Source organism: Balaenoptera borealis, assembly GCF_965194805.1.
Source record: "Balaenoptera borealis genome assembly, chromosome: 7".
NCBI classification, from domain to species: Eukaryota; Metazoa; Chordata; class Mammalia; order Artiodactyla; family Balaenopteridae; genus Balaenoptera; species Balaenoptera borealis.
This window is the reverse complement of record NC_138864.1, coordinates 69846970-69864829: the sequence shown is the minus strand read 5'-3', so window position 1 is coordinate 69864829 and position 17860 is coordinate 69846970. Positions and strand designations below refer to the sequence as shown.

Below are 17860 nucleotides of genomic sequence, written 5' to 3'. Positions count from 1 at the left end.
TTTTGAGCCTGGCTCTGCCCTTACTCATTGTGTGACTTCGGTTAAGTCACTTACTCTTCCTGTACTTTAATTTCCTCATCTGTAAAAGGGATACAGTAATGGAACACACCTCATTTATTTTTGTGAGAACTGAGTTAATACATGAGTAGATCTTAGAATATAACCAGTCCTAAGGAAGTGTTTTCAGTTGCTTTTTAATCCTGAAAGTAACCCTACTTTGTCATGCTCTCTTCATATACTACTGAGTTTTCTCATCTGTATTTAGAAGTGGGAATGACGTTGAGGTTTTCTTCCATTATTCAAATTTTGTCAGGTTTAGTATCAAAACTCTATGGTCTTTATAAAATGAATTTTAAGTTTCCCATCTTTCCCCTATGCTCTGGAACAATTAAAAAGAACTGTCTTCCTTAAAGTTTTGAAAGAGCTCATTCAAAACTTCCAAGACCAGCCTTTCTGAGGTAACATTTTAAAAACTTAAAATTTGTTTCTATAGTTATCAAGCTTTCTACTTCTTCTTAATTTTTATACTATGCTTTCCCGAAAAAATTTATCAATATTTTAATGTAGTGTTCTCTCTTTCCTTAAAAATAAATCTACTTTATATCCACCATCATATTTCCTTTATTATTCATAACTTTGGCTATTTTATTCTATTTTTTCCTTGATTAAGCTAGCTAGAGATTATTTGTTTTTTTCCCTCAAACAACCAGTTCTCAGGTTCATTTTTATCCTACCATCTTTCTATTTTCTAGTATAACAATTTTGCTTTAACCTTTTAGTATTCCTGTCTTCTGCTTTTCCTAGAGTTGCTTTGTTGCACTTTTTCTAACTTCTTGAGTTGAACGCTTAAATTATTAATTGTTTGTTCTTTAATAATGAAAGTACTGAATGCTATGGATTTTTCTGAGTGCAGAAGAATGTTTCTTTACTTTTATCTTCTCCAGTTTTTTATAGATGTATTATGTTTTAAATTCAACATGTACCTATATAAAGCCATTCTATATTTCTCTTCTTGTCTGATTAAAAAGTAAAGTGCATCTTTAAAAACACACACACAAGCAAAGAATTTAGAATGCCTCCTACACCTACCTTTATTCACTTTCTGTTTTTGCTAACGTTATTTGGAGTTGTAGGCACAGATCATTCTCTTAAATGTTCCGGTTTTGCATTACATATTTTCTATTTTCAGTGATCACTATAAAGCCTTTTATAATAAAACTTTCCCATTCTTTTTTTTTTTTGAAACATCTTTATTGGAGTATAACTGCTTTACAATGTTCTGTTAGTTTCTGTGGTATAACAAAGTGAATCAACTATACATATACATATATCCCCATATCCCCTCCCTCCTGCATCTCCCTCCCACCCTCCCTATCCCACCCCTCTAGGTGGTCACAAAGCACCAAGCAGATCTCCCTGTGCTATGTGGCTGCTTTCCAATAGCTATCTATTTTACATGTGGTAGTGTATATGTGTCCATGCCACTCTCTCACTTCGTCCCAGCTTCCCCTTCCCCTTCCCCATGTCCTCAAGACCATTCTCTACGTCTGCGTCTTTATTGCTGTCCTGCCCCTAGGTTCATCAGAACTTTTTTTTTTTTACATTCCATATATATATGTTAGCATATGGTATTTGTTTTTCTCTTTCTGACTTACTTCACTCTGTATGACAGACTCTAGGTCCATCCACCTCACTACAAATAACTCAATTTCATTTCTTTTTATGCTGAGTAATATTCCATTGGATATATGAGGCACATCTTCTTTATCCATTCATCTGTTGATGGACAGTTAGGGTGCTTCCATGTCCTGGCTATCGTAAATAGTGCTGCAATGAACACCGTGTTACCTGACTCTTTTTGAATTATGGTTTTCTCAGGGTATATGCCCAGTAGTGGGATTGCTGGGTCATATGGTAGTTCTATTTTTAGTTTTTTAAGGAACCTCCATACTGTTCTCCATAGTGGCTGTATCAATTTACATTCCCACAAATAGTGCAAAACTGTTCCCTTTTCTCCACACCCTCTCCAGCATTTATTGTTTGTAGATTTTTTTGATGATGGCCATTCTGACCAGTGTGAGGTGATACCACATTGTACTTTTGATTTGCATTTCTCCAATGAGTAGTGATGTTGAGCATCCTTTCATGTGTTTATTGGCAATCTGTATATCTTCTTTAGAGAAATGTCTGTTTAGGTCTTCTGCCCACTTTTGGATTGGGTTGGGTTTTTTTTTTTTATTGAGCTGCATGAGCTGCTTGTAAATTTTGGAGATTAATCCTTTGTCAGTTGCTTCGTTTGCAAATATTTTCTCCCATTCTGAGGGTTCTCTTTTCATCTTGTGTATGGTTTCCTTTGCTGTGCAAAAGCTTTTACATTTCATTAGGTCCCATATGTTTATTTTTGTTTTTATTTCCATTTTGCTAGAAGGTGGGTCAAAAAGGATCTTGCTGTGATTTATGTCATAGAGTGTTCTGCCTATGTTTTCCTCTAAGAGTTTTATAGTTTCTGACCTTACATTTAGGTCTTTAAACCACTTTGAGTTTATTTTTGTGTATGGTGTTAGGGAGTGTTCTAATTTCATTCTTTTACATGTAGCTTTCCAGTTTTCCCAGCACCACTTATTGAAGAGGCTGTCTTTTCTCCACTGTATATTCTGGAGAATTGTATATTCTCCATTGTATATTGTATATATGTGTGTGGGTTTTTCTCTGGGCTTTCTATCCTTTCCCATTGATCTATGTTTCTGTTTTTGTGCCAGTACCATACTGTCTTGATTACTGTAGCTCTGTAGTATAGTCTGAAGTCCAGGAGCCTGATTCCTCCAGCTCTGTTTTTCTTTCTCAAGATTGTTGGCTATTTGGGGTCTTTTGTGTTTCCATACAAATTGTGAAATTTTTTTGTTCTAGTACTGTGAAAAATACCATTGGTAGTTTGATAAGGATTGCATTGAATATGTAGATTGCTTTGGGTAGTATAGTCATTTTCACAATGTTGATTCTTCCAATCCAAGAACATGGTATACCTCTCCATCTGTCTGTATGATCTTTAATTTCTTTCATCTGTGTCTTATAATTTTCTGCATACAGGTCTTTTGTCTTCTTAGGTAGGTTTATTCCTAGGTATTTTATTCTTTTTGTTGCAGTGGTAAATGGGAGTGTTTTCTTAATTTCACTTTCAGATTTTTCATCATTAGTGTATAGGAATGCAAGAGATGTCTGTGCATTAATTTTGTATCCTGCTACTTTACCAAATTCATTGATTAGCTCTAGTAGTTTTCTGGTAGCATCTTTATGATTCTCTATGTTTAGTATCATGTCATCTGCAAACAGTAACAGTTTTACTTCTTCTTTCCCAATTTGAATTCTTTTTATTTCATTTTCTTCTCTGATTGACATGGCTAAAACTTCTAAAACTATGTTGAATAATAGTGGTGAGAATGGGCAACCGTGTCTTGTTCCTGATCTTAGAAGAAGCAGTTTCAGTTTTTCACCACTGAGAACGATGTTGGCTGTGGGTTTGTCATATATGGCCTTTATTATGTTGAGGTTAGTTCCCTCTATGCCTACATTCTGGAGAGTTTTTATCATAAATGGGTGTTGAATTTTGTCAAAAGCTTTTTCTGCATCTATTGAGATTATCATTCTGTTTTTATCCTTCAGTTTGTTAATATGGTGTATCACATTGATTGATTTAGGTATACTGAAGAATCCTTGCATTCCTGGGAAAAACCTCACTTGATTATGATGTATGATCCTTTTAATGTGCTGTTGGATTCTGTTTGCTAGTATTTTGTTAAGTATTTTTGTATTTATGATCATCAGTGATATTAGACTGTAGTTTTCTTTTTTTGTGACATCTTTGTCTGGTTTTGGTATCAGGGTGATGGTAGCCTTGTAGAATGAGTTTGGGAGTGTTCCTCCCTCTGTTATAGTTTGGAAGAGCTTGACAAGGATAGGTGTTATCTCTTCGCTAAATGTTTGATATAATCCACCTGTGGTCCTGGGCTTTTGTTTGTTGGAAGATTTTAAATCACAGTTTCAATTTCAGTGCTTGTGATTGGTCTGTTTATATTTTCTATTTCTTCCTGGTTCAGTCTCACAAAGTCGTGCTTTTCTAAGAATTTGTCCTTTTCTTCCAGGTTGTCCATTTTATTGGCATATAGTTGCTTGTAGTAATCTCTCATGATCCTTTGTATTTCTGCAGGGTCAGTTGTTACTTCTCCTTTTTTATTTCTAATTCTGTTGATTTGAGTCTTCTCCCTTTTTTTCTTGATGAGTCTGGCTAACGGTTTATCAATTTTCTTTATCTTCTCAAAGAACCAGCTTTTAGTTTTATTGGTCTTTGCTATCGTTTCCTTCATTTCTTTTTCATTTATTTCTGATCTGATCTTTATGATTTCTTTCCTTCTGCTAACTTTGGGGTTTTTTGTTCTTCTTTCTCTAATTGCTTTAGGTTGTTTATTTGAGATGTTTCTTGTTTCCTGAGGTAGGATTGTATTGCTATAAACTTCCTTCTTAGAACTGCTATTGCTGCATCCCATAGGTTTTGGGTCATCGTGTTTTCATTGTCATTTGTTTCTACTTATTTTTTGATTTCCTCTTTGATTTCTTCAGTGATCTCTTCGTTATTTAGTACCGTATTGTTTAGCCTCCAGTGTTTGTATTTCTTACAGCTTTTTTCCGGTAACTGATATCTAGTCTCATAGTGTTGTGGTCAGAAAAGATACTTGATACGATTTCAATTTTCTTAAATTTACCAAGGCTTGATTTGTGACCCAAGATATGATCTATCCTGGAGAATGTTCCATGAGCACTTGAGAAGAACGTGTATTCAGTTGTTTTTGGATGGAATGTCCTATAAATATCAATTAAGTCCATCTTGTCTAATGTGTCCTTTAAAGCTTGTGTTTCCTTGTTTATTTTCATTTTGGATGCTCTGTCCATTGGTGAAAGTAGCCTGTTAAAGTCCCCTACTATTACTGTGTTACCGTTGATTTCCCCTTTTTTGGCTGTTAGCATTTGCCTTATGTATTGAGGTGCTCCTATGTTGGGTGCGTAAATGTTTACAATTGTTATATCTTCTTCTTGGATTGATCCCTTGATCATTATTTAGTGTCCTTCTTTGTCTCTTGTAATAGTCTTTATTTTAAAATCTATTTTGTCTGATGTGAGAATTGCTATTCCAGCTTTCTTTTGATTTCCATTGGCATGGAATATCTTTTTCCATCCCCTCACTTTCAGTCTGTGTGTGTCCCTAGGTCTGAAGTGGGTGTCTTGTAGACAGCATATGGATGGGTCTTGTTTTGTATCCATTCAGCCATTCTATGTCTTTTGGTTGGAGCATTTAATTCACTTACATTTAAAGTAATTATCGATATGTATGTTCCTATTACCATTTTCTTAATTGTTTTGGGTTTGTTATTGTAGGTCTTTTCCTTCTCTTGTGTTTCCTGCCTAGAGAAGTTCCTTTAGCATTTGTTGTAAAGCTGGTTTGGTGGTGCTGAATTATCTTAACTTTCGCTGGTCTGTAAAGGTTTCAATTTCTCCATCGAATTTGAATGAGATCCTTGCTGGGCAGAGTAATCATGGTTGTAGGTTTTCCCTTTCATCACTTTAAATATGTCCTGCCACTCCCTTCTGGCTTGCAGAGTTTCTGCTGAAAGATCAGCCGTTAACCTTATGAGGATTCTCTTGTATGTTATTTGTTGCTTTCCCTTGCTGCTTTTCATACTTTTTCTCTGTATTTAATTTTTGATTGTTTTATTAATATGTGTCTTGGCGTGTTTCTCCTTGGATTTATCCTTTATGGGACTCTCTGTGCTTCCTGGATTTGATTGACTATTTCCTTTCCCATGTTAGGGAAGTTTTCAACTATAATCTCTTCAAATATTTTCTCAGACGCTTTCTTTTTCTCTTCTTCTTCTGGGACCCCTATAATTCGAATGTTGGTGCATTTAATGTTGTCCCAGAGGCCTCTGAGACTGTCCTCAATTCTTTTCATTCTTTTTTTTTTATTCTGCTGTGCGGTAGGTATTTCCACTATTTTATCTTCCAGGTCACTTATCCCGTTCTTCCACCTCAGTTATTCTGCTATTGATTCCTTCTAGAGAATTTTTAATTTCATTTATTGTGTCGTTCATCATTGTTTGTTTACTCTTTAGTTCTTCCAGGTCCTTGTTAAACGTTTCTTGTATTTTCTCTATTCTATTTTCAAGATTCTGGATCATCTTTACTATCATTACTCTGAATTCTTTTTCAGGTAGACTGTCTATTTCCTCTTCATTTGTTTGGTCTGGTGGGTTTTTACCTTGCTCCTTCATCTGCTGCATATTTCTCTGTCTTCTCACTTTGTTTAACTTACTGTGTTTGGGGTGTCCTTCTCCTAGGCTGCAGGTTCATCGTTCCTGTTGTTTTTGGTGTCTGCCCCCAGTGGGTGAGGTTGGTTTAGTGGCTTGTGTAGGCTTCTTGATGGAGGGGACTTGTGCCTGTGTTCTGGTGGGTGGGGCTGGATCTTGTCTTTCTGGTGGGCCAGGCCATGTCTGGTGGTGTGTTTTGGGGTATCTGTGAACTTAGTATGATTTTAGGCAGCCTCTCTGTTAATGGATGGAGTTAGTGTTCCTGTCTTGCTAGTTGTTTGGCATGGGGCGTCAAGCACTGGAGCTTGCTGGCCGTTGGGTGGAGCTGGGTCTTAGCATTGAGATGGAGATCTCTGGGAGAGCTCTCACTGATTGATGTTACATGTGGCTGGGAGGTCTCTGGTGGTCCAGTGTCCTGAATTTGGGTCTCCCACCTTGGAGGCTCACGCATGACACCAGGCCAGAGCACCAAGACCCTGTCAGCCACAGGGCTCAGAAGAAAAGGCAGAAAAAAAAGAAAGAAAAATAAATAAAAAAGTAAAATTATTAAAATACAAAAAAATAATAAAAAAGAGAGCAACCAAACCAATAAACAAATCCACCAATGATAACAAGCGCTAAAAACTAAACTGAGATAAACATAAAAATCAGAAACAAATCAGTCGCAGAGAGCAAACCCCAAGTCTACAGTTGCTCCCAAAGTCCACCGCCTCAATTTTGGGATGATTCATTTTCTATTCAGGTATTCCACAGATGCAGGGTACATCAAGTTGATTGTGGGGGTTTAATCCGCTGCTCCTGAGGCTGCATGGAGAGATTTTCCTTTCTCTTCTTTGTTTGCACAGCTCTTGGGTTCAGCTTTTTTTTGGCCCCACCTCTGCATGTAGGTCACCCTCAGGTGTCTGTTCCCAGCCCAGACAGAAGGGGGTTAAAGCAGCCGCTGATTAGGGTGCTCTTGCTCACTCAGGCCAGGGGGAGGGAGGGGTACAGTCATCGTAATTGGAATGCGGGGCCAGCCTGTGGTGGAAGAGGCCGATATGATGTTGCAACAGCCTCAGGTGCACCGTGTGTTCTCCCAGGGAAGTTGTCCCTGGGTCACAGGATCCTGGCAGTGGCAGGCTGCAAAGGCTCCGGTTGGGGGGGTTGTGTGTGTGTGGATAGTGACCTGTGTTTGCACACAGGATTCTTGGTGGCAGCAGCAGCAGCAGCGTTAGCATTTCATGCCCATCTCTGGGGTCCGAGCTGATAGCTATGGCTCACGCCCGCCTCTGGAGCTCGCTTAGGCGGTGCTCTGCCTTCTGTGGGCACATGCAGAAGGAATCCCCTCTCCTCGCATACCCGAAAACAATGGTCTCTTGCCTCTTATGCAAGCCGAGACATTTTCCCAGACTCCCTCCCAGCTAGCTGTGGTGCACTAGCCCCCTCAGGCTGTCTTCACGCAGCCAACCCCAGTCCTCTCCCTGGGATCTGACCTCTGAAGCCCGAGCTTCAGCTCCCAGCCCCACCCTCCCCAGCGGGTGAGCAGACAACTCTCTCAGGCTGGTGAGTGCTGGTCAGCACCAATCCTCTGTGGGGGAATCTCTCCACTTTGCCCTCTGCACCCCTGTTGCTGCGCTCTCCTCCATGGCTCTGAAGCTTCCCCTCCGCCCACCCCTGCCTCCACCAGTGAAGGGGCTTCCTAGTGTGTGGAAACTTTTCCTCCTTCACAGCTCCCTCCCAGAGGTGCAGGTCCCATCCCTATTCTTTTGTCTCTGTGTTTTCTTTTTTCTTTTGCCCTACCCAGGTATGTGGGGATTTTCTTGCCTTTTGGAAGTCTCAGGTCTTCTGCCAGCATTCAGTAGGTGTTCTGTAGCAGTTGTTCCACATGTAGATGTATTTTTGATGTATTTGTGGGCAGGAAGGTGATCTCCATGTCTTACTCCTCTGCCATCTTGAAGGTCCCTCTCAAAACTTCCCCATTCTTGAGCTGTTTTTATTTTTATTATGGTTTAAGTAGATCTTTGAAGGTTGTTTTTACAAAGTTCATGGATGGTATATTTTCTAAGTTCTTCAATATGCAAAAAAGTCCTTCTGTTTCCTTCATATGGGAAAGACAGCCTTGATAGGAGTAAGAATATAAGTCAAAATCTCTTAACTTCAAAACTCTAAATTTGCACTGTCCAATACATAAGTGCTAATCATACACAGCTACTTCAATTTAAATTAATTAAAATTAAATAAAATGAAGAATTCAGATCACCAGTCACATTTCAAAGGCTCAAATACCTACATGTGGCTAGTGGCTACCATACTGTATAGCACATATATAGAACATTTCTGTCATCACAGAAAGTTCTATAGGACAGCACTAAGCTAAATATTGATCTACTGACTTCCAGAGTTCAGAGAAGAAGGTTGAAGACACTGTCTTTTATTCCTTTATAGGATAAAATTTTTCTACCTGAAGTTTATAGAATTTTAAAATTTCTGTTTGTAATTATGTAGATTTCAGTTTAGGATATCAGTCTACATATTCCAAGTAGTCTCATCTCAGGAAAACTTTCTTCAATTATGTTTTTTAAAATTGCTATATTTCCTCCAGCTATTCTAGCTTCTTCCTTGGTTTGGGCTTCTGTTTTCTGTCCTCTTTTTTTCTCATAAAATTTTCACCTTTGCCTCTTATTTTATCTTTCCAGGAAAGGTTCTCAAGTTAGTCCTTCATATCACTGAATTTATTTCCTATGTGCCAAATTATGCTTTTTTCTGTAATATGGATTTGAGTCCCACTATTATATTTTTAGTCCTTATAATTCCTTCTTATCAGATCTATTTCTTCATCTTATCCTGCTGTCTTTTTTTCTTAATCTGTTTTTTTCTTTATTACTTTTACTTCCAGTTTCATAGAGGCTATGTTTTCTTGATTTTAACTGGAAATTCCAAACAATTTTCTGAACTTTTTTCCAGGATCATACAGTTGGTCTTTTTCAGTGATAAGCTGTTTCTGTTTTTCCAAGTCCTCAGCATGACATTTTCTTTCCCTTATTTTGTACTGTTTTTCCATGGGCTCTCATTTGTTTGTTTGGTTTTTTCTTTAGTTATTCTTAAGTAAGGTAAGAACAACAAAGAGTTTGTATTTGACAATAAAGGACTGCCTTTTGTTCACCTCTTTTTCCTTGTTAACTGCATATATCTAAATCTCCAGCTGGAAGCTTGGGTGACGATGTTCACTGCCCCATGCTCAATCCCAAGTTTTAACAGTCTCTGTCCCTACCCCCAACACTTTGTGGTGACTCCACCTCCTAGGATGTAATAAACCACTGGCCACAACCCCTACTGGCCCATGGTTTCCTGGGGCTTGCTCCTCTACATGACACCGAAGGTTGGAAAGCAGCTTGGACAATGCTCAGGAAGACTCCAGAAACAGCAACTGTGTGATGGAGATTTCCGGCTGGAGCCAGTTCTGTTTCTCTGGGTTATGGTCCCTGTCTCATGAGGGAAAGCTTGACAATGTTACCAATCAAGGAGAGGGTTAGATTTTCTTGAACAAGCTCTATCAGCCTGGTAGATTCCAGAGACTGCACCCAGATTCTCAGTAGACTTTCTGCAAGGCTTGGTTTTCAATCTTGCTATTTTTATATTTTTTGCGTCTTCATAGGCATTCAAGGGGGAAGTGGGAAGAGGCTACCACTAGGCAGCCTGTTCAATTCCATTTTTAACTGGATACCAACAATTTTTATACACATTTTTATCTTCTATTGCTTTTTTTCAATTATAAAAGAAGTATGTTTCTACCATAGAAAATATAGTTAGATTGAAACAAAAATGTAATCATATATGATCCTACCACCCAAAGATAACTACTATTAAGCCTTCCTGCTACATATTCTTTCTGTTTTTCTTAATGCTATCTTTATCCTTTTATCATATAAGTGTTAGAATATAAGAGAATTTTTCCTGTGTTCAAAAATAGGAAACAGGATTTTGACATTCATTCAATGATCAATAAATTGATTGATCTCTATTCTCTTATTATTTCTTAAACTTTGTCAGAACCATGTTAGATGGAGAGGATGCAGAGACTGAAAATGTGAGAGGTTTTGCCCTGAGTGCATTGAAGGTCTGGCAGGGAAGATGGACAGGTCAATGAGTAAATACTGTACAGTGGAATATCTGTGCTACTCTAGGGGCAGGCACAGAGAACACTGAGAACAGTAAAGAGCACCCCCAGACAGAGCAGGTCTGGGAAGTATTCCCAAGGAGGGGAAACTTGTACTGTGTCTTTAAGAATGATTAAGTGCCCTTTAGGTGGACAAGTTGGGTGCTGGAGCCAGAGTGGGAAGGTAGTACATTCGAAGAGAAGAGAACAGCTTGTACAAAGCATGAAAGAGAGACCACAGTGTGCACAAGGAACTGCAAATGATTTGACATGACTTGAGAGGTTAAGTTTATAAGTTTGGTTTTCAATATTTAGGCCACGTGGAGACATTGAATGAGCTTAAGAGGAGTAACCTCAGATGTGCATTTCATATGGCCTACTCTGGATGGTTGGATGGATTAGAGGCCGGTAGGAATGAGAGGCTAGTAGGGGAACTAGGGAGCTGCTTCAGTAGTTCAAGTGTAACGTGATGAAAGTCTGGACTCAGGGAGTAGAGGTAGCATCTTTTCAGGCTAGTAGAATGCCATCTTTCATGGGTAGAAATGATGATACACCTATCTTCCACAAAAAGAAAATATATTCTGAGAATATTTAATCATGTATGGTTTCTTTCACACATTAGAATGTTTTACTGATTCATAATCTTTCGTCCATTCTTCACTGTCCCAGGAATATATCCCTCCCCATATATTTGATGATGCCTCTTCCTTACAATGTATGTCCTTCTCCATGGTCTAGACCAGGGGTCAGTAAACTACAGCCTGCATGCAAAATCTGGCCTGCTGTCTCTTTTTTGTAGTCTTGATAGAACACAGCCCAGCCCATTCATTTGCCTATTTGTCTCTGGCTGCTTTTGTACTACAATGGCAGAGTTGAATAGCTGCAACAGAGACCATAAGTGGCCCACAAGGCACAAAATATTTACTATCTGGCCTTTACAGAAAAAAGCTTGCTTACCTTTCACCTACTCTAGACTTATCCAAATCCTGCTCATCCCTAAAAGCTCAGTTCAAAGTTCCTCTTGAGTCCTCAGACCATAATGATCTTTCTCTTTCCTCTGAATTAGTAACTGTTTCTGCCTGAGGCACACGTTATTTTAGTTCTCTTACAATATATTGTCTTTGTGTTTCTTCTCTTCCTAGAAGCATAGATTTTTTTTTTTACACCAATTACAAATGTAAACTTTTTTGAAAAGAGGGACTATATATGCAAAGTACTTGCTGGCTGTTTACAATATTCAAGGCACAATTCTAGGTACTGTGGGGAATGCCTCTAGATTCCGCACTGCCATTGTCTGCCCACTCCTACCCCAACCCCTACTGCCAGCCTTACCCCAAATGATATGGGCAACACTACTTTAGGATACTTCCAAACAAAGGCAGATACACTTAGGAGATGGCTCTGTGGATTAATGATGCAATTGGAGCCATCTAAGAACCTCACAATTTACCTCTTCCTTTTGTTAACTGCTTCTGAAAAGGTGAATTAGCAGATATCTGAAAAGGCTAGTGCTCACTGCATTATTACTCTCCAAAAATTAATTGCCTAGGTCAATTCTCCAACCTTCACTGGCATTGAAGGAACTTCCTTTCCTTTCAAGTAGTAGCTGGGTGTTGACAAAAGCCACATATTAAGCATTGGGAAAAGCTGGAAAAGTGTACAAATCCTCTCAGCATATGTGTTTTAGGCTGTACATATGGAGACGTTTACAAAAAAGTCACATATTTCAACCTCTTGTGTTCTCTCCAGCTTCCTCCCCTAATTATTTGTTTCCATGCTCTCTCAGTCAAGTTTCCTTATGGACTAAATGGCAAACTCTGCTAGGAGTGTGAGGTACTATCACTCCACCCTCCCCTTATTTGTGAGACAGTTTTGCATATTAGTAAAGAATGCAGGGTGGAGCCAAGCCAAGTTCTAAATCCCAGATCATCTGCTCACTAACTTGCCCAGGTTCCTTAACTTCTCTTAGTTTCTCATCTGAAAAATGGGGATAGTAACAGTACTATCTCAGAAGGTGGAAGTCAGTTTCCATGAGATAATACACGTCAGGTTCTTAGACTAAGGCCTGGAACACTCTAAACAATCCATCAATATTACTTATTATTATTTTTGTTGTTATTATGTTATGAGACAAGTACTTTTTTTCCTAGAAAATATATTCAGTGACTATTTAGTTATGTATGATTTCTGCCAGACACAGGTTTGATGGACTACTTGAAATAATGCTAGTGATCCAGGACCCTAAATTTCTCAGCAGTGAGACCATGACACTTTTTTCTTTTGGAGGATGCGCTAGAAAATAGGAAATAAGAGCTCTAACTTTGAAATCAGTTGAATACAAAAGCCTCTTGTAAGGACTGTAACCACTATTTTATTTTAAATAATAGAAAAAAATTAAAAACAAGGAAAAATAACCTTCCAGTACTGACATCACATCCCTTGAACACATTGTAATTGTTTTCCTTTTCTTCTGAATAAAATCACAAGTATTATGTTAATACATCCAAAGACAACCTGGAATGTGTGATCCGTGAGGGAATGGAATTGCAAATGTTTGATCAGGATAGCAGGAAGCACACATTCTGCCACTCCACTCCCGAAATAGAAAACCTATTTAGCACTTTGTAAAACACACTAAATGAAGTTTGCTCTCTCCTGCAGATAGAGATTTTACTTCATTTTGTGCCAGCAAAATTTTAGAAAATTGCATGAGGAGAGAGCAATTTTTGGCACTTTGGCTGGGAGTACAAAATGTTAGCAAATGGGGCTGAAAGGATCTTAAGTGTAATGTTGTAATAATATTCACACAGCACTGGCTGCATCTTTATTTTTAACCTATTTACATATTCACAGGAAAGAATGCTTAGCAGTTATTTGTTTAAAGGGGCCTATTTAAGGTGAAAATGACATTCACAATTTTTGAATGCATTACTCAAGAATGCTGCTGTGCATAACAATTAATAAAGAAAAATATCATTTTAGCTATCATAGAAGAATGTGGAAGGATATAGGTGGAAGAATATTGGACAACAGTTTTAGCTCTGGACCCAGAAAGAAGGAAAAAGGGAAGGAAGCGAGAACCACATCCTGAAAACTTCCACAGAGTAAGTGGACACTGAGAGACCCACTAAAAAAGCTGAACAAGACTGACAGAATTTCCAGAGTTCTAACATGGCTCTCTTAATTTATGACCACTTGCTTAGTATAGAAGTCTCTCAAAAAGAGAAGCATGTTGTTCATCTGCATAAAAAACATATCATTCCATTCATAATATACTTAACAGCTATATTCTTTGTCCATAGCACAACAGTAGAAACTGTGGCATATATGTAGAAGTCTCTATATATTTCTTGCTCACAAAGAACTTAAAATCAAGTTAGAGAGAGAATGTGTTCATGAAACACTGCATAGATGTTTAGGAGGCATAAAAAGTGCCAACCTCTGGCACAGACTGGCTTCTCCAGAAGCAGATGCTGAGATTTTGGAATCTATATTTGTAAAAAGAAGTTAAGGGAGTAGGGCTGAGCAGAGGTCAAATTGCAGTTTTTTGGCAGGTCAATTTTTTTGCAGACCACTGAAGGTCGAACTGCAATTCAGGCCTGACAAAGCCGTGGCCCACCCAGCGGGGGGCGCTGAAACACATATTGGCCATCAAAGCTGTCTCACATTGGGCCAAAATGGGGAGCCTTTTTACCCCTGCCTGGATCAGTCATTGGATGAGGACAATTCTGAGGAGGCTGTGACCTGAGGTGGACAACTGAGATGGACCCTTCAGGAGCTGAGAACTGAAGTCTCTGCTGATGACCCTCCTAGATGTTAGTAAGCAGCACATGCTGGAAAGAAGCTCTGGATGGAGCAGCTCCATATCTACCACAATTCATTTGTAAGGCTCTTTGAGAACTTCTAATTAAAGCATCTATTAATGGAGGTAAATGGAAATTCAGCAGAAAGAGCTAGCAATGGACTCCTATGGAGTTAACTATATACAGCTTGACTACTACATGTCTTCAGATAGGTTAGTATGGAGATAGCTCATAAACTAATGTGTTTTTATTCAAGCTAGAGGTTAGAAAACTAAGATAATTTTTTTGAGTTATGACAAGATATTCAGATGAAAATATTCCTCCAAACTATGAAAAAGTCTCAAAATCATCAACAAAAGATCTCCTACTCAATGTTAGCTGCTTGGTTGTATAAGGAAAAATATCACAAGCCAAAGCTGGGATTGAAAGGTCTGTGTTTTCCTTCTGAGGAAAGAGTCCACCAAATCTCCACAATCAATGATCTTGCTGGCCTTTAGTGAAAAATACAGTTGGTCCAGTGTCGCGAGAGCAGTTAGCCTGATCCTTTGTCACTTTCAGATGGCCAGTCTTGACCAACTATGAAGAAGGCCAAGTTGGTGGTATAGAAATGCCCGTAACCCTTTCAACTGCACCGGCTCATCAATAAGCTGCTACTCCCAACCCTGCATGAAGCCATCATTCGCAGAGCATGTATGTGCATGTCAGACAGCAGCAGGGCTTCTGTCAATCACTCTGTGCCATGTATTCCAGTGTGCCATTTGGCCCCAGTGTTCATTCCTCAAGAAGAGTCAAGATTCGATCAAAATTGTACCAAGCACTAGTCCCATGGCCTCTCACACACTGCCTCCTTTCATTCCACCAGCACTCTGTGTAGTAAATAGTATTACTATTTCCACTTTTTTTCCAAACTGAGAATGAGAGAGGTCTGGAGATCTAAAATTAAAATCATTATATATATTTTGGTAAACAGCTGTTCAATGTGAACATAGATCTGTGACTCCAAATCTATCCTTCCCATTGTTAATCAGATCCATCCTCCTAACTGTCCATCAGTACATCCTGTGTGCTTTCTATAGCTCACCAGTTCTATGAAATATTAATAACGTTTCCCCCCAAAAGATTCTGTGGTCAAACAAATTTGGAAATCACTAAGCTAAACAAAATTAAACAGAGTATTTTTTTTTTAAACACAGGAAGTCTCAGAACATGTTTGTGCTAATGTGCATTGTGAATCTATAAACAGCTCAAAGGCAGAGGTTTCCATAACTGACTTGACCACAAAAATCTTTTTTCCTATGGGCATCTTGCAAAAAACTAAGGGTCCATGGCACAAATGATGGGAAACTGCTGCACAATCCTCCTGTAACCAGATGTCAGAAAGTCCTCTTTGGCCTGGCATGTTACACTATTGCCAAGTTGATGAGAAGACAGGTTTTCATCACTGACAGGCAATGGTTCCCAGCCTCCCGGGAATGCTCTCCAGGCAGTGGGGGAGACACCTTGCCAGCAGGTCCTTCCTCTGACTCAGTATTACTAAGCCAATGCTAGGAGGCAAAGCCATTTGGGAAGACTGAGTTCTGGTAGCTTTAACATGAAAGAATAGAAAGATTTTAAAATCTGAGGAAAGATTAATAATAACAACAATATTGTAGGGTTGTTCTGTCTCTGAAAGGCATTACTTAGAATTCCAATGAGAACCAGTAACTTCTAAATGAAAAAAGCAAATGGAAGAACTTACACCACTCACACACTCGGAGCTACAGATAAGATCCAATATTCTCACCATGTAAAAAACTGGCATGACAGCTACAACCATTTCAAAATACATAAATTTCTCTGTTTTTTAGGCAGTGACTTTTTTGGTATAAGGTTAGTCTCATCCATGGAATTTGATAGCAGCCACTTCCCAGAGTTAGTCTGGCAGTCAGTTTGCCTGTGGTGTGTTCAGGTGTGAGGGTCTGGGATTTATGTTTCCATTTGACTGTTGCCTTTGGACTTCTGTGCCTCTGGTTTACTAGGACTCAGAGGAAACCAGTTACTCATGGAGAAAAATGAAGGGTGGGTGGGATGAATAACAACAAAGTCAGGAATCTAAGATGCCACAGTCTCCAGGTCTTCCAAAAAAACAGCTTCAAACAGCATGTGGGTGGCAAGTCAAGGATTGGTTTTTATTAGTATTGCCATAAATTTCCCAAACCTCGTAGGAAATGTCACCTCTGTAGCCAGAGTGTTAATAAATTAGGGATTAAGAGAACTTAAAATTCCATACTGAAAAAGGTGTTAGGCTCTTCCTTTAAGATTCCTATTTAAAATATTATTTATATATGTAAATGAATTCCCATCTTATTAAAGTAGCAGATGATATTTTTCAAAGATAAACTATTATTACTTAAAATAAGTATAATATCAAATGTAATTTGATATTTACATACTAATTAAATATCATAACTACATACTAATTACATACTATCAAATGTAATTCATGTTAGGTGGACATGAGAGAAAGAACCACAGATACTGTCAAGAACCAGGTCATGGTGGATGCCAAGGTATCTGCTCATGGACAAGGGCACTTGTGATCATCAAGACTGAAAAAGAAGCTTCAACCTACAGGGATGACCAAGAACAAGATGACAAAAGGGTTTTAGGATGCAAAAAGATAAGGTCAAAAGTTTTACCAAACTCAAAGCCTGGGAAGAGGCTGAAAATTACTTTATCTAGGAAACTTCAGAGCAGAGCAGAGGGGCCTCATGTTTGAATATTTAACATATTTCTACTTTTTATTTTATTTCATATCTCTTCCTATCTCTTTTTTTTCATCGGTTTTGAACAGCATATAAAATTGACATAATAAACTTGTCTGAAAAGACAGAATATCTCTCTTAATCTGCAGGTTTGGTTTCAATGCAATTGAATAATGAATAACTTTGTGGTAAAATGCATACTCAAGTCAAATAAGCTTTTAATGTTAAAATAATATTGTATTTTTACTGTATTATTTACTGGCTATTTGTATTTCTTATGGGTGAATTTCCTGTTCATGTCTGTTGCCCATTTGTTATATGAGAGCATTTGTATATTTCTTGTTAATTTTTATGAGCTAATTCTATTTTAAGGTTAAAAATCCTTTGCATTTATATATGTTGCATATATTTTGGTAAACTAGTTTGGGCATGTTGCAGACATGATGAAATACCTTCTTTTTTGCTAAAAATGGAGGAAAATCACAAAAAAATAATCAACAACACAAAAAGAAGAGGGAAGATTTTATATTTAATTGACCATTTCAAGGTATATGCTGCATAAACAATCCAATCCATTATTTGGGTTATTTCAATTTTCATGGTAATCAAATACCATTTTTTTAACACGTTGTAAGCATAAAGATTTTCCCAGTGAAATTTAAACTACCTTAGAAAAACTTTCTTTTTCATCTTCAGTTGTATTTCCCAAAAGAGGAAAGTGTAGTTTTTTTCCTCTTTGTACTCCAATTGTTTGAGAGGTGAAATAAAAAGCTAACTGTATGAATACACGCATACTCATACAGATGATCATCCAAGCATTCA

General features: G+C 38.1%; 1 protein-coding gene across 3 annotated transcripts in view; it reads right to left on the bottom strand.

The window, feature by feature from the left end:
• SEM1 (SEM1 26S proteasome subunit) overlaps positions 1 to 17860 on the bottom strand; it is a 306555-nt gene that overhangs the window by 234928 nt on the left and 53767 nt on the right. The window contains exon 4 of one of the 3 annotated variants that reach the window (XM_082398704.1): positions 1199 to 8453. The exons of the other annotated variants lie outside the window; for them this stretch is intronic. The gene's annotated coding sequence lies outside the window, so the exon portion shown is untranslated. Of the gene's footprint in view, positions 1 to 1198; positions 8454 to 17860 lie in introns of those variants that run through there. 3 annotated transcript variants of the gene reach the window in all.